This window comes from Tiliqua scincoides, chromosome 2 (genome assembly GCF_035046505.1).
Source record: "Tiliqua scincoides isolate rTilSci1 chromosome 2, rTilSci1.hap2, whole genome shotgun sequence".
Classification (NCBI taxonomy): domain Eukaryota; kingdom Metazoa; phylum Chordata; class Lepidosauria; order Squamata; family Scincidae; genus Tiliqua; species Tiliqua scincoides.
The window spans coordinates 239,554,570-239,580,590 of record NC_089822.1 but is presented as its reverse complement, the minus strand read 5'-3'; the positions used below and the strand labels follow the sequence as shown (position 1 = coordinate 239,580,590).

The 26,021-nt window shown below is 46.8% G+C and overlaps 4 pseudogenes; 2 read left to right on the top strand and 2 right to left on the bottom strand.

The window, feature by feature from the left end:
• Nucleotides 1-26,021, top strand: part of LOC136638965 (monocarboxylate transporter 2-like) — a 194,990-nt pseudogene that overhangs the window by 117,972 nt on the left and 50,997 nt on the right.
• On the top strand, nucleotides 27-146 carry LOC136642432 (5S ribosomal RNA; annotated as a pseudogene).
• LOC136642302 (5S ribosomal RNA) lies at nucleotides 9,265-9,384 on the bottom strand (annotated as a pseudogene).
• Nucleotides 14,944-15,063, bottom strand: LOC136642843 (5S ribosomal RNA; annotated as a pseudogene).

Here is a 26,021-nt window from a genome sequence, read left to right as displayed (position 1 = left end):
TTCCAGCTTGATCTCTCTGTCTCTCTTCCAGCAGCAACTGCTACCCTGCACATGCCTGATCTCATCTGATCTTGGAAGCTAAGCAGGGTCAGGCCTGGTTAGTACTTGGATGGGAGACTGCCTGGGAATACTGGGTGCTGTAGTCTGTAATACTGTAGTGCTGTAATACTGGGTACCATAGTCTTTTGAGACTGAAGGTTGCCAACCAAGACCTCCTGACACATGAGGCACTAAGCCAAATGCCACCTCTCCCTTACCCAGTGATGTGCCAGCCTCTGCTCCTCCCACTCTTAAATGTTTTAACTCGGCACTCTCCTCCTCCCTTCCACATTTCCTCTGTCTCCTTCCTTTCCCAGTCCTTCCAGGGAGTGAAAGGAGAAGGAGGATCAGTGGAGACCAATTGGCAGTCAGAGATGGGAGGCCCCCCTCCAACAATCTGTTGCCTGAGGTGGCCGCATCAGTTGGCCTCATGGATGGACCAGCCCTGAGCAGGCTAAGCATTCAATACTTAGCCTCCATATCACCCAGTCTGTTACGCAATCCTTCACAATGCACAGTCATCTTTAAATATATTAGCAGAACTGCTTTGCAGAACCAACCATCTCTCTTCCTCTGTGGCACTGAAGCTGCCAGAATGAGGATCTATGGTAATAATGTGGAAAGAAAAAATGTTCAAGCAACCAGATTGTTTTGTGTGCTACTTTTTAGTGTGAACTTTCTACGCTGTTTCAGGGCTCAATCCTATACTGACCCTTCCAGCGTCGTGAAGGGTCCTCTGCTGGAGCTGTCAGTGCCAATCGTAAAATGCGCTGTGACAGTGCACTAGTTAGCAAGATGCTGGGAGCGCTGGTGGGAAGGCCTGAGCCTTCATGCCCATGCCGTCACATCCCCTGCCACTTGCCAGAGCAGGTAAGTGAGCAGGGGAGGTTGAAGGGGGTGGGGGAGGATGTGAAATGGAGCAGGGAAGAGGGATGGGAGGATCGGATCTGGAAAGGGGGCAGGTTCAGTGACAGTGGTGGCCATAGAATCCTATCCCCCTTCCCAGATCGGATTCCACGGTCTAAAATAAAATAACACCCGAATTAATAAGTAAAAGAGTAAAGAAAATTAAAAATTGAACAGCACCAGGTGATGATGAATTGCATGGCTTCCGGCCTAAACATCTAACAAGTCTCCATAAGCAACTTGCGAAACAGTTTAATCATATTTTGCAAGGAGGCAATATTGAACAATGGTTAACAACTGGCAAAAGTCTCCTCATAATGAAAGATCCAGCAAAAAGATGCAGTTCCAAATAATTATAAATCAATAACCTGCCTGCCAACTATATTGAAATGGCATCTGAAATAGCAGATCACTCCTGCTTAGCATTCTTCGGGCAGCCTTCAGCTCAACCACCAGACCATACCTCCTGCACTGGAGGAGACCCCCACAACTTCCCTTCCATCATAGGTTGCAGCGGTTGCCATTTTGGCATTGCTGCATCAGTGGGAATGGGGGAGGATAAGACTGGAACGTTAATTTGTTCTGTAGTTTGCCATGTTCGCTTATACTAAGATTTTAAATACATTAAGAACATAAGAAGAGCCCCACTGGATCATCCATCTAGGCCCATCTAGTCCAGCTTCCTTATCTCACAGTGGCCTACAAGATGCCTCAGGAAGCACACAAGACAACAATAGACCTGCATTATTATTATTTTTTACCACATTATTTTTTACTACATTTTTATGCATTATCATTATTTTTTACCACATTTACAGCAGATGGGGTACTAGATAGAAGGGACAACTGCAAAACAATTAGTCCCATCCCCCCACAATATCGGTAGAAACTTAACCACCTGAATTAATGACCATGAATGACCACATCGTTCACCAGTAATAAGCCTACAGCACCTGGTATTCTCAGGCGGTCTCCCATCCAAGTACTAACGAGGCCTGACCCTGCTTAGCTTCTGAGATCAGACAAGATCGGGCATGTGCAAGGTAATCCATCTATTTCAAGGAAAGCGCCCTACAGTAGACCACAGCTGCGATACAAGGCCATCTGCAAGAGGGATCTGAAGGCTTTAGGAGTAGACCTCAACAAGTGGGAAACCCTGGCCTCTGAGCGGCACGCTTGGAGGCAGGCTGTGCAGCATGGCCTTTCCCAGTTTGAAGAGACACTTGGCCAACAGTCTGAGGCTAAGAGGCAAAGAAGGAAGGCCCATAGCCAGGGAGACAGACCAGGGACAGACTGCACTTGCTCCCGGTGTGGAAGGGATTGTCACTCCCAAATCAGCCTTTTCAGCCACACTAGAACCTGTTCCAGAACCACCATTCAGAGTGCGATACCATAGTCTTTCGAGACTGAAGGTTGCCAACAAATTCACAGTAATCTACCTGTTAGTCATGCATGGCATCAACCATGGGTTGGTTGGGGACGATATGTATGGTTGTACGTATGGTGGGGACCATGGTTGATATGACCATGGTATGCATGATTGGGAGCAGTATGGGGACATGTACAGGAATGCCACAATGAAATCAACAGACTGAAATGTGGGGTAGGAGTTTCAAAACAAATATATACATAGAGAACAGTCTTTCCATGGTGAATACAGCAAATCATGGGATGCCAAGGGCAGGACAGATTTGCTGAATGCATGTTGTGGATTTTCTAAAAATGGAGCGTTGCCTTATTATTGCAGACAAAGGAAAGTATCTAGTTAATGGGTTCATTAGTTGGGAAGGAACTTTTAACCAGCTAGTGGCATCTCAAAGACATTTGTTTGAAAAAAAGACCAGATGAAGCAATTGTTAGAAAAACAACAGCATAGATTCACTGCCTGCACCATTCTTGTCAGCCCTTAAGTGCTTAATAGGATTCATTTTGATGCACACTTGTCCTCAGCTCTCTTTTCAAGCGCATATTTCCAAAGGTCATGGATTTAATGGTAATCGGTCACATTATGCTCTCATTTCCACACAAGTGTTTGAGGAGGGTGTCATTAATTGCCTATGACTTTAATTGGCTTTATGGGGCTAGTCAGGCCAATCGCTGGGAAAAAAACAGCCCAGAACAGCTGTCAAACATGTAACCTGGCAGAAAGTTGTCAAGTGTCAGGAGGGCAAGTTGAACAGAACTGACATTCGCTACGCTTAGGAAGACAGGCCAAGGGCCAGTCATGAGAAACCTCCGCACGCAGCCGCCCTCCAAAGGCATCGTTTGGGAATGGCTTCTGAGTAAGGGAGCAACAGCCCTTGGCGTTTGGGCTGGGGGTACATGGCTTCCTGAGAGAGACCTGGAAAGGCACCAAATGAGTCTTTAGCAAGCAAAAAGCGACTGGGTCACACAGTTACTTTCTGCATGTAGTGCTGCATTTACTAATTAAAACTGTGTTTGGGAAAACCAAATATGAAATAGGTAGATATGCAAGAAATATCCCTCCCTGTCCATTCCTCAAACACCATCAAATTTGTGTCACAGATGCATACTTGGGGCAAAAAGCCTGACCTTCACCATTTTTTAAATTCAATAACAAATGTTTCCCCATGTAACAAACCTTCTCCCCCAGTACTAGCTGCACGTTCCTGGGGACTCTGGAGCAAAGGCCAGCCATATATGGCCCATGTCGCACACCGACGTGCTACATTGGGGGCTACTCTGGCGCTGTATTGAGGTACAACCCCTTAGCAATAACCCTGGCCTCCCCCTCTCTAAACCCCAACCTCACTGACAGAATTTCAAGCACTGCGCTTGGGCAGATTTATAGACCGGTTTAGGGCCTTCTGCCCCTAATTCAGTGCCATCTGGCTGGCAAAGGGGGTTAACCTTTATAGCCTTCTACATTCTAAAAATGTTTGCCCTATGACAGAACTGTGTCCAGTTGACTACGTGACATGATGGCCGTTATACCCACCCAGTGATTGGCGCAGGCATCACAAAACCTCTCAAATATTCAGGACGGATCAGGGTATCACTGACAAGCTCCAGAACCATCCTTAATGGCACTCAGTGGCTTTCTAGATTCTCTCTGGTCTAAAATGTATCCTAAAGATGGTGCAGTGTGGTGGTGAAGAGCATGAACCAGTTTGCTGACTCCAGACAGACCGCTGTTTCTCACTCTCAATCCACTATGTGCATTAGAGCAGCACTGTCCATAGGACAACAGTATTTACAGAGAACAGGACTGTTTAATGGGAAGGGGTTGCAGTGCATGTCCTGCTCCAACCTATGTGTATTCCATAGACTGTCTATTTCAGCGATTTTCAATGTGCTTCAGCACATTGGTGTGCTGTAAATGGTCCACAGGTGTGCCTCAGGAGTTTGTTATTGGGGGGCAGGGTGTCATTTATTAGTAAGGCCATAGATGAATGTGAGCATCCCGCAAGCAACACGGTTTTGATTGTCAAAAAGCTGACGGTGTGCCTTGACAATTTTAGCGCCTTGTCAGTGTGCAGCGAGCGGAAAAAGGCTGAATGTTGCTGGTCTATACAGTCCTGAAGTCACTGGGGAAGGGTGTTGGCTTAGTGGAAAGCCCCTCCTTTGCAAGCAGACAGTCCAAATTTCAACCCAAACAGGGAATTATATATCTCATTTCCTCCAAAGAGTTCTATCAGCCTGCTCAGCTCATCAAATGCACAGGAAAGACACATGATAAAAAAATACTGTGTTCACTATTGCTCAGGATCCTCTGGAATGGTGGAATAATGACATTGTCATAGATCTGCAGTTTATTTTGATGTATCCCAGTGTAACTACTTTATGTTTTCGCTAGGCAAATTTCTGTTCACACCAATGAGCAATCTTTTGGAACTTATTCCACTAGAAATGAATCAACCTGGGTGGAACAAGGATAAAATCCATCATCCGGTTTATTCAATCTCACTTTTAAGTTCCCCCCCTCCAAATCATGGCGCTATAGGCTCTTTTTTATATTATTTTCAATACTCTATTTATCACAGTAATGAGAGGTTGTAGTAACAAAAACACAAAAGCCAATGAAAATGAGTAATTTCTTGCAGTGTAACATATGAGTGTACTAAGTATATTGACAAGAGAGGTCTATGAACAGCTGTGGGCATCTGAATGTCAATAGTACAATCTATCTATTTACAATCCCAAGGAATTAAACTGAAATTCTGCCTCTTTTGGTGTGGGAAAAAAGACTCCAACACAAGGACTCTTGAACTGATCAGGATCCAAATGGCTGCACATGGCTTTCTGCATGTGCACATAGGGTTTTGAAGGCCCTTTCCCACCACCACCACCACAACAGGTATTTATATACCGCCTTTCTTGGTCTTTATTCAAGATTTTTTCAAGGCGGTTTACATAGGCAGGCTTTATTTAAATCCCTTATTAAATAGGGATTTTTACAATTGAAAGAAGGTTCTTTCTTTCAAGAACCACTACATTCAGGTGTTTCCTTCCGATCTGGCTTCACATTCTGGCCTCCATCCTCCCACGCTCAGAGCAGATGGAAATAGCTCGGCTTCAGCTTGTCAGCTGCTTCAAGGTCGCACGGTGCCGGTGGCCTCGAACTGGCGACCTTGTGGATGTTATCTTCAGGCAGACGGAGGCTCTACCCTCTAGACCAGACCTCCTTCCCACGGTAACACAAATACACCAATATGCAAATAGTTGGTTGGCTACCTTCAGTCTCGAAAGACTATGGTATAAGCCTACAGCACGTGGTATTCCCAGGCGGTCTCCCATCCAAGTACTAACCAGGCCTGACCCTGCTTAGCTTCCGAGATCAGATGAGATTGGGCATGTGCAGGGGTAACAGCAATTCAGAGCACAATCCTAACTGCACTCTCAGCCAGCACAGTGGAAAGTGGGAGGGCAGAGATGGGTGCAGTGGGAGGGTGGACCGGACCTATGAGGGGATGAGAAAGGCAGCAGAGGCTCCCTCCAGACCCTATCCCTCTTCCTGGGTCTGATCTCCCAACATGAGGCTGTTTGGACTTGTGCTAGTAATTTTTCTGAGGCAGTTCTGAATAGCCCAAAGGAGGCTATGGGCCTTACCCCAGGGTGAGGGTACAAATGTCCCCTTGCCTTGAGGCCTCCAATGAATGAACTTCATGCGTAGGATGCATCAGAGGCTGTCCCAGCCCTGCTGCATTGCAGTGCGGAAATTTAGTCAGAATGGGGTTGCCCAAAAAACCTGTTTTCAGCTTCACCAATGCAGCACGAAGGTCTCCTTCGAAATGGGGCTGCAACTCAGTGGTAGAATACATTTTCTCCTCGAGTTCACTTAGTGTATTGAGCCATGTAATATTTCAAAAACTAATATTTTATGAGTGCCTCTTGCCATTTAAGCAGAACTTTGTAGGGTCCTGTCTTTCTTTAGAGCCACTGTAAATGCTTCCTTAAAGCAGCTAGCATCTAACCTTCACCGTATTTGCAAATCCTATATTACAGGAAAATTATTTGCTTTGTCTTCTGGTCTCTCTTGAGGATCTGTCGAAACGTGAATGGGGCATGTCAAATGTAAAATAAAGGGTTTAAGCAGGATCCCCAAAGAAGCACACAAAAATAACACAGTTAATGGCTCAAGTGTTGTAAAGGGGATGCCCTTTCTCTGATCAAGTAGACGGCAAGCTTCCCCTTTCATTCTCATTCCTACAGCCTACTGCAAGTTCCAGCATCAGCCAGAGCAAATTTAAATATTTATACTTTTGTGATGAGATACTCTGCTACCTTGTAAACTTTCTAGGTAGAGAACTAAATTCATTTGTAGTAATCGCATGTGTCCTACCCCATATTCTTCCTCTAAAATCCCACAGCTATTTTTGTTCCCATTAACCCAGGACATCATTTCAGACGTGATCCCCAGCCCACCCCAGACAGAATCCTTGAAGATACTTTTGGCACTCCTTTTCCATGTGATGCGGAATTTTGGGTTTTAAAGTGCAATATGTAAGAAGCATAACCATTGTGGAATTGGGCTTGTAAGACTATAAGCAGTGATTTTTAAACTTTTTAGCACTGGGTCTCACTTTTTAGAATGACCATCTGCCAGAACACACCAGAAGTGATGTCATGGCTGGAAGGGCCATCATCAAGCAGGAAAATTTTTAACATCCGCCACATGACAAAATCAAATCAAGCAAATTAAAAGTTTACAATAAGTATAAATTTTAAACATTTATTTAAAATAAAGAAGAACCCTCCTAACCTATCAAGAAGTTGCTGATCTGTTTAGCAAAAATTCCTCAAACATTCCAAAGGCTGCAATTTTATCTACAGTTACCCAGGAGTAAGCTCCATTGATTATCATTGTTAAAAGCATATACAGAGTAGCCTGTTAAAAGTACAGATCTGTAACATTTCCTAGGATGCAGTCACATACCATGGTAAGCATCAAGACTATTGAAAATAAAATACACATTGAAATGAATGGGGAGCCATCTCAAACTGACTCACAACCAACCTAGTGAGTCCCGACCCACAGTATGAGAAACACTGCTATAAGGCAGGGCTTCTCAAACTAGGGCGTCACAACACTCCAGCCTGAGAGCCCTGACCTCTGCCCCCTTAAGGGGAGGGGGTAAGGGGGAAGCAGCAATGCAATTCCCAGGATCGCGTCACTAAGGGGGCTTCACTTACTAAGTGATTGCGTCACTAAGGGACTGGCATTTACTTACTGGTCCCTGCAGCAGCCTCCTGGGGGTGTGGGGAGCCCTGCACGACTTTCTGCAGGGCTTCCTGAAGCTTAGAAAGTGAAAGTGGAGCAATCGCGCTCCACTTCCAGTTTATTGGAGGCAGGGCGCGATTGCTGTGCTTTCACTTAAGCTACTGCGGCCTGTGGATGGTCACACAGGGCTCCCCACACCCCCAGGAGGCTGCAGCAGGGACTGGTAAGTAAATGCCAGTCCCTGAGCCTTCCTTAGCGAAACGATCCTGGGGGTCGCATCGCTGCCTCCCCCCCCCCCCCCGCAAGGACTTACTGTGGCTCAAACTCATGATCTTTTTTGGGAGGGGAGGCAGTCACACTGCTCTGCTTCTGTTGCTTCCACCTCCATTTAATCATAGTATCCTTCAGTCCCAGCAAATGGCCAGGGTAGAGAATGAACAAGGTCAAGACTATGCTGTGCCCTGGAGCCTATGGATATGAAGTGCTCTCTGTAATCGTCTTTCCATTCTTGAATGACCCAAGCACCATGCTTGATTACCCAAGAACCAGATATAGCTCACGAACCACAATTGGCCACCACTGATGAGGCACCATACCATCTACCGTCAAGGTGATGAGTTACACTACAAGTTAAGAGACTGACCACTCAGGAGACATTCAGACAGTACGTCATCAGTGTGATCCATCAGAGCATATTAACAAGATAGCTGGAGATCAAAGACTGTTGCCCATTAGAACATCCTCTGTCAACGGTTCCCCACAGTTTCTTTTTAAGCCTTTCAAAAGATAGATGGATATTTAATGGCATGTGCTCCTGCTAATGCCAGTTTGATTTACGGAATGAAAATAAATCTTACAAAACAATGAATTTTTTTTCCCCCTCCTGCATTTCCGCATGGCAGGTTTATTGCAGCTACCATCTATCTCCAGTATAATTGAAATCTAGGAAATGGCATGTAACGTGAGAAGATGCTCTGCATATTCTCAGCTATGATGCAGCCAGACCTTCTGAAAGGCAGGATTTGTCTTCATAAATCAAGGTATGGATCTTCAGCAAGGTGCTATGAAAATACAGTGTAATCAGAAGCAGCTCATAAATACAATATAAAATAACTGGCAATATTTAGCGGTAGTCTAAATCTTTACATTTGCCCCCCCCCCAGGTCTGCCACTGCTTGGGCAGTCAATGATTTAGAGTCCAAGCCTATGCATGTCTACTCAGAAGTAAATCCCATTATAGTCAATGGGGATTACTCCCAGGAAAGTGTGGATAGGATTGTAGCCGTCACCTGCTGTCACAAAGTCACAGAAGGGAAGCAATTGTTAGGTAGTGGCCATGAATCTGTGGAATAGGAAAAGTGGCCATAGCACATGTATTGCCTGCTGAAGGAAGGGCTGGGAAAGGCCAGAACCATATCTGGGGGGGGGGGGGTGGCGGCAATGTAAATATGGCAGGTGCCACAACAAGCTGTGTCTGAGTGGCCCTTCTCCTTTGCGTTGCCATCGCTGCCCCAAATGGCTCCAATGGTGAGGGAGAAGGGCTGCTTTCACTGCTCGATGCAGCCTTGCCATACTTAACGTGCTGCTGCCCCTCTCCGGCTGGTTGACAACCTTCAGTCTCGAAAGACTCTGGTATAAGCCTACAGCACCCGGTATTCCCAGGCGGTCTCCCATCCAAGTACTAACCAGGCCTGACCCTGCTTAGCTTCCAAGATCAGACGAGATCGGGCATGTGCAGGGTAACAGTTGCTGCCGACTATGCTTCTGGGAAAGAGCCCATCTGAAACGCCAGAGAGCTGCTGTCAGTTCCTATAGCCAATACTAACCTCGCTGGATGAATGGTCAGACTCAGAATAAGGTAGCCTCACAGGTTCATATTTCCTTGAGTGGATTATTTTTCACGCCCTCCTCTGTTGAAGTGAAAGGAAAACACCATGGCAGTGGGCAGGCCTGTGGGTCAGACAGGCAGGCGGGTCAGACAGGCGGGGTCGGGATCCAGCACTTAGGCTGGATCCTAGCCCCGTTCCTGGGCAGCCCAGAGGCAGCTCAGGCACCTCACTTCTTGAGGTGGCGCTGATCCAAGTAGACTCATTGGGGCTGCTGTGGTGTCACCCGGGGTAAGGGGAAGCGATTCCCCTTGCCCTGAGCTGAGCCGCTTTCATTCCCGACCCTGCCTTGGATGTGGGGCAGACCCGCTGGCCTGCCTTCTCCAGGGCAGGTTAGGCTTGGGCTGTAGGTGCCTCTGATGTAGGGAATAGATAATGGCTTGGGTTTAACATCCTTTTTGGAAGTGACTCAACAGGTGTCTTTCTTAACTATCGAATAAAGTACTTTATTTCTAACAGTGCAATTCTATCCCCTGCCATGTTATAGCATGCACCTGTACACTGAGTGTTATGGAGGAGGGCAACTGGACAACCTGCAGGAGGTGCATAATTTTTTTTACTTACTGTCTGGTAGGTCTGCCCATTAAGAGCACAAGAAGAGCCCCACTGGATCTAGTCCAGCTTCCTGTATCTCACAGTGGCCCACCAAATGCCCCAGGGAGCACACAAGACAACAGACACAACCTGCGTCCTGGTGCCCTCCCCTGCATCCACCAATCAGAGGCAGCCTGCCTCTAAAACCAAGAGCTTGCACATACCTACTATGCCTTGTAACCTATAATGAACTTTTCCTCCAGAAATTTGTCCAATCCCCTCTTAAAGTCATCCAGGCAAGATACCATCACTACTTCCCATTGTTGTGTGGGTCTTCTCAGTTGTCGTAAATTCGAAGAGAGCCAAGGGGTGTGCCAGGTTGGAAAACAGGGAATAGAATCTCATGAAAATTATGACGCAGAATCCAGTACCTCTCTCCTGCAACATGTCCACAGTTCCTCCCCCCTATCTGTCCCATTTCTCTCCCTGCCCTCCCCCTCCCTGCCTATGAACTGTCCCCCATGTCAGCTTACCTGCATTGGCCCTGTCTGGGGTCCATGGTGGTGAAGATCTGCTTCTGCAATCTGCAACTGCCTTGCAAGCAGCAGCCTCAATGGCCCCATAGTGGTGTGATGGGCCTTTTGCACCACTGGGACATTAGTTTCACTGGCGTTAAAGGTCCATAGGATTGGATTGTAAGGTTCATTCTCACTAAGTCATTGTCACTAAGAAGTTTTCTTCTTGAAACTATGGAATCAGAAGAGCCACAGAATGCAAATCTTATGAGGATTGCTTAAGACAGTGATTCTGTGCACGCTTACCAGGGAGTAAGCAGTGATTCTGTGCACGCTTACCAGGGAGTAAGTGCAACCAACACAGTGGGAATTATTTCTATCTAACTTTGAAGTACAGTTGAAGATTCACAAAGGTCCTCTGCTGGAACATGAGCTTCAGTAGGTGCCCAATGATGCCAGCCTTTAATGGCAGTCCCAAGAAACCCTGCCTCAAGGTGATCTACCAGGTCTCTCGCAATTCTACCATCATATCATTATATAAGACAACTTTCTGAGATGAAGAATTGATTCCTGGTAAGATTCACAAAGGGACTGGGGCCTGCAGTGTCTTCTCTTTACAATTATAAATCGATCAACTCCCCCTCCCCATTTCCTTGTTCATAGCCAGGAAGGGTAGTAAGTGGCATGTCTCAAGACATCACCAGAAACGGACTTTCACATGCCCACCCTTTATAAAGCACAGCACCCGCTAGCAGTGCAGATACTTCTAGGCAAATACTGCTATTCTGGTGTTCTGTTTTCCCAAAACTAGTCATAAAAATTACATGGCAGGTATCTCTAAAGACAGCTAACACACGGATACTGCTTTTTGTTTTAAAAAATTAGGATAGTAAACCAGAGTACTAAGCGATGAGAAACACCGGCGGCGTAGACACTAATACCTTCTCTCGAATAGTCTAGGTCCCAGTTCTAATTCATATTGCATGAATGAGAGAGCAAGCTCCCCCTACTAAGATGTGAATCATTCCCGGAGTAGAATTTTGGTCGCTTCAAGTTTAATTACCTTGGAGCCTGCAGTTTATTCTATTTTTGATAACTAGCTTTTCTCTTTTCCTCCTCACCCCTATAAGTTTATGATATCTAAAAACAAAACAGTGCTGATAAGAATGAATGAACCCAAATTGATCCCTAGAATAGAACTTTCCATACCAAGTAAAAGGAATTATGCGTTTGCACAGTCACATTTATATAGGGATATGCTGGGCCGGCCCAACCATAAGGCCAACTGAACCTGTTGTCTCAGAAAGCAGATTGATGGAAAGTACCCATTTCTGTCCACCAACTTGCCTTCACTGCCCCTCCCCTTCCTTTCACTGCCTGGATTGGCAAATAAGAGTTAGGGGAAAGGAAGAGGAAATGGGAAGGGGAGGAGCTAGAACATTGGAGATTGGGAGGAGCAGAGGCTGGCACATCAATGAGTGAGGAGGGAAGCATTTGGCATGCTGTCTCAGGCTTCAGGAGACCTTGGAATGGCCATGGGGGTATGTACATATAGACATTTCATTTTGGAGCACCTGTTGCGATTTGTTTCAGCTCAGTTCATTTGGGGCCCCATTCCGAAGACCCTCATTGGTTTTCCAATTCCCACGCTTGGGGTTCCCCCCCCATTCCCCCCCCCCAAAAAAACCATTTACTTTTGCTGCTGTTTTTGCATCCTCTAGTATTGATGGGGCAGTATGTGATGGCGGAACGGAGGAATTCATGATAAGTTTCCTAAAGTTTCAAGGAGCGAATGCTCGCTTGTTTCAGATCAATGGTTTCCATAGTTGTTATCATTATTTATGTACCATTTTTCAGCAAGGAGTAGTTTACATAGAAAAATAAACTTTGAATGAGAGTTCAAATGGACTCTCAGTTGTACAAAATCTGCTGGCTGTGGCTCTGTTATTATCATACAATATATAAATGGGCTGTTATCTCATGCACCCTGTAGAAATCAACAGCAGGTGGGAAAACCCCACTGATTTCAGCACTGTGCAAAGATCAGAGGCTAAGAGTGAGTTGTCAATCAGGGTTTCCCTGTTCTGAGTCTTGTCTTTGTCATGAATGCCCTCCATGGCCTTAGGCAGGTCACGCCTTCTCAGCTTCAGCTCCCCGGATGCAATATGCAGATAATAATGCTTACCTTGCAGGGTTGTTGTAAAGGCTAAATCAAAATAGTACATTGGAAACAGTTTACAGGCTCAGAAAGCACCATGTAAATAAATACAGTCGTCCCTCAGTATCCATGGGGCATTGGTTCCAGCCCCCCCCCCCATATACCAAAATCCACAGATGCTGGAGTCCTGGCTTGTGACGGGATGGGGGCAGGGTTGCACTGCCACACGGTCTTACCTGTGAACCTTTGGAGGTTGCACTGGGCCCACAGCCCACTCTATTGGCCTCCCCAGTCCTCCGAATGCCACCAGGAAATGACCAGAAGTGACTTCCAGTTCACATCCGCAACTTCTGAGTTGCTTCTGGGAGTGTTCTGAGGCCTGTAGAAAGGTCCATGGGCCTCCCTGTGTCTAGGAATGCCTCTCAGATGCAACCGGAAGTCACTGACATGAACCAGAGATTGCTTTTGGTCACCCTATGGAGGCATTCTGAGGCACGAAGAGGCAGAACCTAAGACCGCAGACGTGGAGGATCCACTGTATTCCCTCCCATGCAGCTTTTCAAAACAAATGGTCTCTTCTTTGTAACAGAAACGGTGTGACAGAGCGTTTGCCACACCTTGATTCAAACTGCCTGGGGCTTCAGGGCACCAGATAACATTGTTCTGTGGGTGTGATTTAGTGGGATTGTCACCCTTCAAAGTGCTTAAGACAGATATGTGGGTCACGTCAAACCGATCCGTCTTGCCTTTGAAAGCATGGTGAAAGCATGGACATCCCCCCCGAACAAATAAACAGGCCACCTTTGTGACAACTCAGGTTTCGATTGATGTATTATGGCTGCACCACAATACAGACTTCTCTGAAAAAGACTGTATCAAATTATCTTGGAGCCATAAATCTGTGCCGACGCCCACTCATTCCCAAAATACATTACATAAATATTTCAGAGTGAGTTTTTTTCTTCTTTTTTATGAATACGAAGAATTTAAAGATATTAGCCTGTTGGAGAAAACGCAAAGCCCTGCACTGACTCCTTCTAAGCAGTGTTGTGCCTCATTAATGTTAATTTAGCCGGCTGATGCTTAGTCAGTGGGGCCTCAATGTATAATTAAAATTTTTGTCTGGCTGCTGGAAAAGCACTGTCTTGTAAATCTGAGCGGCAAGCATTTTCTTTCTCTCCTTTTCTCACTTCAGAGCTGTGCTGTAGATTTCCCGCTAGAAGGTTCGCACTTGTTTAAATGGGTTTCTGCTTCAGTTGTGAACCACTTGTTTATCTCATTCAAAGGATTGCAATATGACTCTCTCTCCACCCGCTTATTCCTGCAGAATGTAAACTACCGTCTAAGGCAGTGGTTCTCAAATCTTTAGCACCGCGACCCATTTTTTAGAATGAGAATCTGTCAGGACCCACCAAAAATGATGTCATGACCAGAAGTGACATTATCAAGCAGGAAAATTTTTAACAATCCTAGGCTGCAATCCCACCCACACATACCCAGGAGTAAGCCCCACTGACTAATAATGTTAAAAGCACATACGGAGTAGCCTGTTCAAAGTACAGATCTGTAACATTTCCCCAAATGCAGTCACATACAATAGTAGCATCAAGTCTAATACATTAAAAATAAAACATTGAAATGAATGGGGACCACCTGAAATTGGCTCGTAACCCACCTAGTGGGTTCTGACCCACAGTTTGAGAAACACTGGTCTTAGGTATCTCCCTGGTTTGATACATATTTCTAATGGGCCACTTTGTGTACTGTATGCAAATAGCTATTTTATTGTTTAGAAAATATTTACATTGCTTTCCCCCAAAAAGCAATAGTCCCCCCCATTGTTGCTCCCAATAACTGACATCCCATGAACCTGCTTCAGCCAGGGGGTTGGACTAGATCAGGGCCGAGTGAACTCAGGCACAGTGGCCGGATACGGCATTTGCGCAGATCTGTCCGCCCAGTGAGCAGATCTTTTGGTTTCACTTGGGCGGTGCACAATGTCTTTTGAAAGAAGAGAACAGGGACACTCTGGACAGTCACGTCTGCCCAGTAGTCCTGTCGCACAGTCTTCTGGGACACCATGCAGACAATGCAACTACCCAGAGCATCCCTGTTCTCCGAAAGAATGCTCAGAATGTGGAATGCTCAGATGTGATCTGTACAGGGACTGCATTCTGGGCACACAATGGTTGGCAACCTTCAGTCTCGAAAGACTATGTTATAAGCCTACAGCACCTGGTATTCCCAGGCGGTCTCCCATCCAAATACTAACCAGGCCTGACCCTGCTTAGCTTCCAAGACCAGACAAGATCAGGCATGTGCAGGGTAACAGTTGCTGTCAGCAGGCGCAAGTTTGAGTGCCACTGTACTCGTATTGGCAACCTTCAGTCTCGAAAGACGATGGTATCGCGCTCTGAAAGGTGGTTCTGGCACAGCGTCTAGTGTGGCTGAAAAGGCCAATCCGGGAGTGACAATCCCTTCCACACTGGGAGCAAGTGCAGTCTGTCCCTGGTCTGTCTCCCTGGCTATGGGCCTTCCTTCTTTGCCTCTTAGCCTCAAACTGTTGGCCAAGTGTCTCTTCAAACTGGGAAAGGCCATGCTGCACAGCCTGCCTCCGAGCGGGATGCTCAGTGGCCAGGGTTTCCCACTTGTTGAGGTCCACTCCTAAGGCCTTCAGATCCCTCTTGCAGATGTCCTTGTATCGCAGTCTTGAAGACCCTCTTCCAACTCAGTGATTCAATGATTCTATGTTTCAGTCAGGATGCCATGAAGGACAGGGCTGACCCTGTGGTGACATGGTGGGGGAGGAACATTGGTAGTGGGGGGCGGCAGTGGGCGACGAGTGGGAGTAATGGAGTGTTTTGGGGGAGGAATTGAAGGTGGGGTAGGGGAGGTGGATTCGGTGGCAATTGCTCATGTCTGATCTTATTCCCCATTTTCAGCCAGCCCTCTCCCCTTGCTCTGCTCAGACTTATGCCAGCTATATGGCTGGCACAAGTCCAATGATACCAATAGGACATCAAGGAACTTACACAGAGGTAAGGGAAAGATAATTTCCTTTACCACTCACAGACTTCCTGATCACCCCTCCACCAGAGCATGCAGTGCATCCATGGTCCACCTTGCATGCTACAGCATGGCAGCAGAATGGGTTGGGCAGCTATTGTATTTGCAACATGCTTCTGTATGTGCAGCTATCTGTAGATAGGTATACTACAACCATGTCATGGAATGCTCCACACACAGTCCCAACCATATGCACATTCCCGAATGTTTGCATAGGGAAAGGGCCATGAACACTAGAACATAAGAGAAGGCTTCCTAGACACAGCCTGCCTCCTTCATTGTACCAGGGTGACCAAAGATAAACCTCTGAGAAGTCCCCAAGCAGGACATGCAGACAAATAGCTCTCTTCCAGTAGTGGAGCCAGAAGGGGTGGAGTAAGTCCCACATGACTCCAGCAATTTCACTGATACAAGTCAGAGTGGACCTGGGAAGGCAGATCAGGGCCTGGAAGGAAGATGGATATCAGTGGTGGGGCTGCTGCAATACTGCCCCCTTCTAGCCCTCATTCCACCGCTCATTTTGCCCCATCTCCTCTCTGCTTCTCCCCCTTCCTGCCCTCCTCCTGCCCCCCACCCCCACTGACATATCAGTGCTGCAAGTTATTGTCCACTGGTGGGCTGCCTCTGACACTTGCTGCTGCCTGGATGCTCCCACCGGTACATTTATTTTGCAACTGCTGTTAAGCAACTTATGCCTCAGAACTGTTAGTTCCAGCAGCCTAAGGACAGTCTAGGATTGGGCTGTGAAACCGGCATTCTGCTGTTTCCTCTGAACCTGGTTAAATATAGATTTGGGGGGGGGGATATAGATTTTTATTTAAAAAGTTTCATACTACAATAAATAATACAATGGAAAGAAATCACATTTTACATTTTCAGCTACAGCCACATTACACTGACTGTTTAACTAGTACACAGATACATCACGTTATAGGTGGATTCACCCCATCTAACCACTCCCACCATTTTTTCCACCTCTCTCTACCGGTTCTCACCCTTTTGTAAGCCGCGACGCCGTATACTCTGTAGACCACAAAGCAGACCCATCCCTGCATGTTGGTGCACTTTTTCTCCTTTATTTCTTTGCCCCTTTGGATGCCCAGCGCAAAAAGGACATACAGATTTATCAAGCTTACTGTAGACCACGGCACCTCCCACCTATTGTCTCCTCCCCTCCATTGTCCCGCATTACTCGTCCTCTTGAGTCCCCTCATATCTCCCGCCAGCTCCTTCCCGGAGACGATAGTCTCCCAGGCCTGTTGGGCCAGTTCAGGCCACTTAAAGGCCCTCTTAAACAGCCCTCCTCTGAACCTGGGCCTAGCACAGAGCCATAATGTCTCGTGGCCATTGGTAACTTGGAGTTCACTATGGTAGGAAGTGTAGTGGGGTCAATTTGTTATTTATCTGCCTATCAACAAGCAGTGATCATGCGTTGAGTCTCCTAATGGGGTAAAAAAATTCTGAATTTCCATAAGGCAGATCTGCTATACTGTATTTAAAATACTATTAGCTTCCAGTTTGGGGAAAGTTAAAAATTAAGCATGCTACTTCCAAATGAATTACTGGGGCCGAGCGTACGACTCTCAATAAGTGAAATGCATGGTGGTGTTTATTCTTCACACATTTAAGTGATAAATGATCCTGAGTTATAATTTGAATGCCTTTGGGTTTTTTTAAAAGCTCAATGAATTATGACAGCTGTACAAGGGGGAGTAACGATTGGGATGTTTACTAGATATGAGTCAGTGACTGGATTTTCCTCTCTCTCTCTCTCTCTCTCTCTCTCTCTCTCTCTCTCTCTCTCTCTCTCGCTCGCTCTCCACCCCCTCTATTCCCGGATAAGCCGTTCTTCATATTTCATATAAATCTTCACAGTAAAATAGGCAATGCAATGCAATGCGCAGCCTCTTTCACTGCCCACACTAAATACTTCTTGGCATGTTATCTCTGAAGTTCAGAAAAGTAACTGACACATTAAATCTGCCCAAGCGAATACAGCAGAGGAGCTTTTAGAGTGGGCAAAGCAAGCTTCAAGAGCCATCTAGAGGTGGCTGGGCTAACTTGGTGTCTCATGGAGAGGAGGCATGATAGATTCACAAGGAAAGCACTATCGGGGAAGAGCGAGGAAATCGTTCAATGGGGTGAGCAAGGTGTGCAGAAGATGTAAGGAACAGAAGAGTCAAGCAAAGAAATTCAGCTACTAAAAATTCTCTGCATGAGTCAGGCATCCATTTCTTTTCTTTATTCCTTTGTAGGCTGGTATGGATCTGAGCTATAGAATCTACAACAGGACACAGTGCTTCAAGGATCCTAACCAGCTGCTGAAAGATGCATGAAATCCCTTCCTGAGCTCTTCCAGAAGCATGGGAAATTTCCTTTACTGCATCAGAGCCGTAGTACATTTAGCTCTGTATTGACTGCACAAAGCAGGGTTTGTAGCTGCAGCCTTACCCAGTCCTCTCTGGAGATGCTCAGCCAGATGTTGAACTAGGGACCTTTGGCATGCAAAGCATGTGCTCTCAGGACAGGATGGGCACCTTTATTGCAGCAAAATGAGCCAGCTGAGAGGGTGTTGTGCTGGTGCTGTCTTACAGCCATCCTTTTCTAATATTATGGCTCAGTCCTAATCAAATGCCCATATTGTGGTGCAGCAGGACCAGGGCAGCCCCCGCCATGTCGAGCACAGGAATTGTGGGTGCTAGAGGTCTTCTCGGTGTAAGGGTACTTACTCCAGGTAAAGCCCCAGCAGCCTGTATGAGGCTACTTGGATCCACACCAGCTGGCACAAATCTGGGCCCCCCTGTGTCAGGGCCACCCATTCAGGCTCAGGAAGGTGTAGTGGAGTAGCTGGAGGGGGGTTGGAGCACTCAGCCTGGCAGGGAGGTGGGCGAGCGACCCCTCCCTTCGGAGCCATTCGCGGCGAGGTGGGCAAAAGGGAGTTGTACAGCTCCATTTTGCCCCCCTTCGCCCAGAATGGCTCCCAAGGGAGGGGCCGCTCGCCCACCTCCCTGCCAGGCTGAGTGCTCTGCCCCCTCCAGCTATGCCACCAGGAAGGTGAAAGGATATGGTGGAGGCCTCTTTCACCATCTCTGCCCACTCTTCATGGCCCTGATCATACATCCGTCCCACCACAATTCCACCCTCCCCCCTCCTGCTGTCCTGTGGAATGCCTACCTGCTCCAGCGGATGCTGGTGTCTGACTGGCAACAGGAGGCCAGCACAGACCTTTTCACTGGCGGGATGGACCTCCACACTGGCGCAACCTGCCTAACGGCACATTTGTGACAGTGCATGTGCTTGTCCTGCCAGCCGAGGCTGGCATAGCATTGGGCTGCCCATCTGGGCCAAAATGAACCTGCAGGAGGAGGGAGTAGCACTCGAGGTGTCAGAACCCCCTTCCCCACATATTCGCATCCATTAGAGCATGGAGAGAGCCCCACCCATATACTGCCTACATAGAGGACTCTCTTAAGGTAATCAAAAACACCAGATGAATACCTGAAGAGGGCTAATGTTATGGACCATTTCCACTGGGGCTCTGTGGTGTTCTTTTCTTTTGGAAACCTAACTGACACTTAAAGCATTTTCTTTCCTTTTGTTTGCCTGACCCCCGGCCACAGAGAAAATTAATTGCCAATAGTCAAGTTCCTTCTCTTTGGACTTAATTCCTCCTGGGGAGGTTAGAATAGCTCTGTCTTCCCTTAGGAAACCCATAATTAATGGCAAAGTAAGAGATTCCTCGGCTCGTAAAAACCACTGTTCCCGTGTTGGTTCTAGTCAGACAATAAATGTTCAAAATAAGTAGGATGGAGTCTTACATTCGGATGATTTCTCAAGGGTGGTGCAAACACGGTAGATTGTGGCAAATCCATCTCTCATCAACAAGCAAGCTGTGACTGGGAGTGTCCTGGGGAGAAGTCACTTTTCCTTGCTTTCCAAGGTGCTTTTCCTTCTCCTATCCTGTTTCAGACTCTGCCGTAAGCCTAACTATGTCTGTGGAAGTGTGACAAGGTCCAATCTCTCCCAAAGCCTCCTCAGGAAATGCCCAACTTGTCCTCCTTCCGCCACTCCCAAAGTCCCTTCCCTTGTCATTTCTCCTTTTTGTTGTTCTAGTGATGTAAGCAGGAAAATTGAGGGGTGCCTCTCCCTCTCTCCCTACCTCCCCATGCTTCAGTGCCTGAATGCCTGATGTAAGGAATGGTATGTTGGCATCCTTCAGTCTCGGAAGACTATGGTGTCACGCTCTGAATGGTGGTTCTGGAACAGAGTGTCCTCTCCAGTGCGCGAAGCCTGGGTAAAGTAGGTATGGAGGATAGGCTGTTACCCATGCAGCAAATCCCCCCTCTCCACGTCGCTGGAATGGTCCAATGAAAAGGCAGAGGCCAATATGGTTGGTTCCAGCAGCGTCACAGGAGTTGCCAGAACGTGGCTGTGTTCAGCTATGAACTGCCTCAGGGACTCCGGCTCCGGATTTTGCCTGAAGGTTGACTCTCAGGTTTGCCTGAAGGTTGACTTCAACCTTGCAAGAAGGTTGAAGCCTTTTCCATAACTGGATGTAGCCACAAGGCAGTGGAGGTTTGGGATCAGAGTTTTCCTTGTCTCGGATGAGCTGCCTTCCCAGGCTGACGAGTCCCATCTACCCGGTGGCTGTTTAGTCGCCTCTTACGACAAGTACAGCCAAACTGAGGGCCTATTCTTATCCTGTAAGGAATCTCTGTAAGGAATACTGTAAGGAATACAGAGAAATAAACAGTTACTTTGAGACATTCCAAACTTGTTGGGTTTGAACATTATCAATCAGCTGGCTTTGATTTATGGGTTGTAGTTGGATAATGTATTCAGGAGCATCACTAGCTGAAAGTCCTATACAGAGGAGCAGAGTGACTAGATTTGTGAGACACTTGGGTTTAGGACTGAAGCAACTGTTACCCTGCACATGCCTGATCTTGTCTGATCTTAGAAGCTAAGCAGGGTCAGGCCTGGTTGGTATTTGGATGGGAGACCGCCTGAGAATACCGGGTGCTGTAAGCTTATACCATAGTCTTTCGAGACTGAAGGTTGCCAACCTTGGTCCTTGAAACATACCATGTCCCAGTTGCTCTGCTTTATATTAACCCAGTGGCATCACTAGAGAGGTGTGGGGGGTGCAAACCGCACTGGGCAACACAATTGAGGGAGTGACACCAAAATGAATGTTCAACCAGCTCATAGATTGTGTGTGTCCATGTGTGCGCATACCCACTTACAATTTCTAGTATTGCATATAAATATTTCCCTTTGAAAGATGAAAGGCAGCCCATTAAGTTCCCACCAGCCATCCTTTAATCACCTCACATCTCCCTTTGTGTGAGTCCCTCTGAAAACCTTAACTAGTCACCCCACCTCCTCCTCGCCAACCCACCATGAAAAATTCCCTAGCAGCAGAGCATAGGCCTCATCCATCAGAGTTCCACCAGAGTTTTCCCTCAACCCAGCAAAAGTGAAAGAGAGATGTTAGGACTGGTGTGTGTGTGTGAGGCGGCTCCTTGAAGGCCGGAAGGCTGCCATGGCTGCTGGCTTCAAATGGAGCTGCAGAGTCAGTTCCTTCCTTGCAAGAAGATGGGGCCAGAAATGATGGGCTGGTGAGGCAGGGCTGGCCACTGCCTCATCAAATAGAGCCAAGCAGCCACTATGAACATTACCAAAGGGTGACACCAAGTCTAGTGATGTCACCGTATTAACCCAGAGTACAAGTCCAACTTATTTCAGAGAATGAGAAAGAGAACTTGCAAAATCCAGGGTTTTTGAGGGACCGCCTCCTTCCCTACAATCCTGCCCGTGCTCTTAGATCATCTGGGGGGGACCCTTTTGACTGTGCCGCCACTAAGTGATGTGAGAGGGGCGGCGGCCAGGAAGAGGGCCTTCTCGGTGGTGGCCCCTGAACTGTGGAATACCCTCCCCTTAGAACTGAGAACTGCTCCCTCATTGCTAACGTTTCGGCGTGGACTGAAGACCTTTTTATTTCAAAAAGCTTTTAATTGTTGACAGGCTGGCTGGCGTTCTTGCTTCTTGTTTTTTATATGAAAATCCATGGGGTTTCTTTGTCTTTAGATTTTTTAATTATTGGAAATTGTTTTTAATTGTTTTTCATGTTGACTTTTAAAGTGTAAGCCGCCTTGTGTGCCCGTTGGGCAAAAAGGCGGGGTATAAATTAATAAAATAAATAATAATAATAATAATACACAGGAACATGGATGTACATATTCGTGATCAGAAACATGGGAACGTATCTGCAGAGTTCTGACCAAGTTTCTTGAAAGACTACAGTGTTCAAAGTACCAGTAATCAGTGAAGTTTTAATCTGAACTGATTATAAATGGCCTTCTGTGCCTTGTTTAAAATGGAAAGCCTGCACATCTGGCTGGCAGATTCCCCTGTGGTTTCCAGCTTCGATTCTGTATAAGCACCTGTAGAATCTTTGATTGTTAAAAAAAAAAAGGGAAAAGGAATGAAAAGCCCCATCTAGAAATTGGTGTCCCAAATGGAACGCCACCTTCTGCATTATGTATGTACCTTCTGATTATCCTTGCCAGATGTGGGAGGGAAGGTCTCCTGCTACAGATGCTGCTTGAACAATAGCAAAGGGCTTTGCAAATCCTCGGAGAGATGGATTTTTATCAATACGTATTCCAACTGAATAGAGCTGAAATATTTAGATGAGGGATTTGGGACCCTGAGCCATAAAACTCACTTGATCTCAATGCCAAAAGTAGGAGAGGGGGAAAAAAAAGACACCAAACAAAAGAAGTAAAGGGCATATTTCAACAGTTTCAGTTTAGAAAAAAATGTGAGAGACTGTGAGAGACTGACAGCGCAGTCCTAACCCTATGTTGGTACAGCCAGGCCTCGTGGCCTAAGCTGTATCCAGTGTAGGACTGGAGCAGGCTGAAGGTCACCTTGGGGTAAGGGGATATATTTCCCTTTACCCTGAGCCCCAGCCTGCCCTATGGGCTACTCAGATCTGTGCCAGCTATTTAGCTGGCTCATATTCCAGAAGCCTTCTGGCTGGTGGTGGCTCCTCTGCTGGTGCATGGGTCCCAGCAACCACCTCAGTTTGCTCACCTCTGATGCCACGTCTGAAAGAGGGGTATGTTCTGCAAGTGCACACCTTTAGACCAGTTCTTTGGGAACCCACATCTTCACCACTGAAACTAATCCTACAGACCCAATAGTCCATGACGTGCATATGTGAATATGTGAAGTTGCTTCATATTGACTCAGACCATTGGTCCATCTCATCTGCCTGGAGTGTTATAGTATACTATCTGTCTGGATATAGTTACCATATACTATATGTAATGCCATATGTTCCAATGCATGACCAGAAGGCACATGATATAGTAGTAGTTGGCAACCTTCAGTCTGGGAAGGCTATGGTATCGTGCTCTGAATGGTGGTTCTGGAACAGCATCTAGTGTGGCTGAAAAGGCCGATTCGGGAGTGACAATCCCTTCCACACTGGGAGCAAGTGCAGTCTGTCCCTGGTCTGTCTCCCTGGCTATGGGCCTTCCTTCTTTGCCTCTTTGCCTCAGTCTGTTGGCCAAGTGTCTCTTCAAACTGGGAAAGGCCATGCTGCACAGCCTGCCTCCAAGTGGGCCACTCAGAGGCCAGGGTTTCCCACCTGTTGAGGTCCACTCCTAAGGCCTTCAGATCCCTCTTACAGATGATAGAGGTTTGACTAAATGTCATACTAGTATACACACAGGAGACTGCCTTATAAGGACTCAGACCATTTGTCCATCCAGTTCAGTATTTAAACTCTCCAGGGTTTGAACAGGGTCTTTCCCATCCCTATCTGGAGATATCAGGTACTGTATAACCTTATGCGCTAAGCCTGAACAATAGCTGTGATCCGTGTCTGATGTGGGCCCCGAGGTGGACCAGTGGGAAGCAGGGTGAGCTGGAATGTCCAGCTAATTTTTCTGGCCTGTGGAGATTAGATTCCTGAAATTAGAACCATCCAGATTTGCCCTAAGAGGAGCCATAGCTCTCCATGTGCTCTACATAGCAAAGCACAACTGGCATATTTTAGAATAGCTGCAAGTCGATAAGGTCTCCCGCGTGCTAGTCTTTCAGCACATAACCCTGTGTTATGAGCGCTGTATTTTTATGCATCAGGGAACCAAAGCTAAAAAGATATTTGAAGAGACACACACAATTTGCTTTCCTTCCTGATATGCCCCAGACAGTGATGGTGAGCAATAAAGAAATACATGAATTAGAATTCTGTTGAGCAGCTGAAAGACAGAGTCATGCAAGAACATAAGACTAGAAATTTCAACCTGACAAATGTATAAAGGGAAAGAATCATGGAGCACCCTCAGAATAACCCTTTGGCTTTCAGTTATGAGTGGAAAAATTCTTCTCCTATTTTCTCCATAGTTCATGTACTTATCCCAGTGGTTCCCAAACTTTTTCAACTGGTGGCTCCCTTGACCTACTGGGTCATTGACCGTGGTTCCCCATTAGGGCTACAACCCTATACATTGTATGGGGCTGTGGGTTTTTCATGAGGATTCTGTGGCTCCCCTGGTTGGTTTCCATGGCTCCCCGGGGAGCCACGATTCACAGTTTGGGAACCACTGATTTATCCTATTGAACCACATCTAACAGGCCAATCCTATGCTGGCTAGTGCCAATGGAACGGGCAAATGCACTGTTGCAAATATGCTGTAAGGGTGTTGTGGAAGTGTGGTGCCTACAGCATTGGTGACAAAACCTGCTGCTTCCACCTAGAAGCCTGCACCTGGCAAAACATGTAGGCTCTCCACTGGGCAGCTGGGAGCAGGAGAACAGAACAGGGGCGGGGGGGGCATTATGTGTAGAGAAAGATAGGGAAGTGGTGGTTCAGTCTAGGACAAGGTAGGGGCAGAGTTGGTGGCTGCAGCTACCATCACATCCTATCTCCTCTCCCTGGTCTGAAAACCTGAAAGGTGGCCTGGATTTGTGCTGGTGATATTGCCCCAAGTTGCCCTATAGAAGCTGCTGGGGCTTTATCTGGGGAAGGGGGTAAATGTTCCCTTCTCCCAAGGAGACCTCCAGCATCCTCTATTCCTGCACCGGATGCAGTGGGGGCTGCACCAGCCCAGCTGAATTGTAGTGTGGAGCTCTCTAGAATTGAACTGCCTGTCTCCTCTTTGTTTTTAAATACCACTCTCACACTGTTGTTGCCATTGATAAATTGAACTTTGCATACATGTAATAGAAAGCCAGAGTTACTCCCAGCTCCCTGGCATGTGTGCTTATATGACACATGTTGCAACCCTTCTTAGAGAAGTCAGAGTTCTGTCCACTGCAATGCATGCCTTGGTCACATTCAAGTTAGATTATTGCAATGAGCTCAATGTGGATGTGCCTTTTAGAAGTGCAATGGGGACAAAATGCTGCTGCCAGGTTGATGACAGAGACCATCAGAGGGTTTAGTTTGTGTCAGGCTGTCCATGTGTCCACTTTTTCCAGGACATGTTCTCTTTTCTAACCTTGTGTCCTGGAAAATAACTTACCGTATTTATCGGCGTATAACACGCACTTTTTCCCCCTGAAAATAGGGGGCAAATGATGTATGCGTGTTATACGGCGATGTCTCTTTAAGGGATCCCGTTCCCAATAGTGCCTAGCGGCGGCACAGCATCGTGACGTGATGTCAGCGCTGCGCCCGCCGCATATTATCACAGCCGCTGGCAGCTGATGAATATGGTAAGTGGAGACCCTTTCTTTGGGGAGGGGAGGGGGAGGGATTGAGGTGAGGTGGCATAAGTAATGCTTTGGATGGTGAAGAAGATGAGCTGATTTATGAAGATAGTAGCAGTGAAAGCAGCAGTGTTCATTGCGATTTTGAAGATAGCAGTGAAGATGAAGAGTTTCTTGGTTTCCCAGATAGTGATTTCTGAGTAAACTTTTGTAAAAACAAAATATCCAAGTTTCTTTTGTTAAAACAGTTGCTTTTACTGTCCTTTTACATTATTTACCTTATATGTGGTAATAATATTAATAAAAGGTTAGAAGGAGGTTGAAAGGGAGGGTAAAAAGAGTCCAGTCTCTCCAGAGTGCATGGAGGCTGCTTAAAACAACAGTAATAGAGGCCCAGCAGAGGTGTATACCGCAAAGAAAGAAGGGTTCCACTAAATCCAGGAGAGTGCCCGCATGGCTAACCAGCCAAGTTAGAGAGGCTGTGAAGGGCAAGGAAGCTTCCTTCC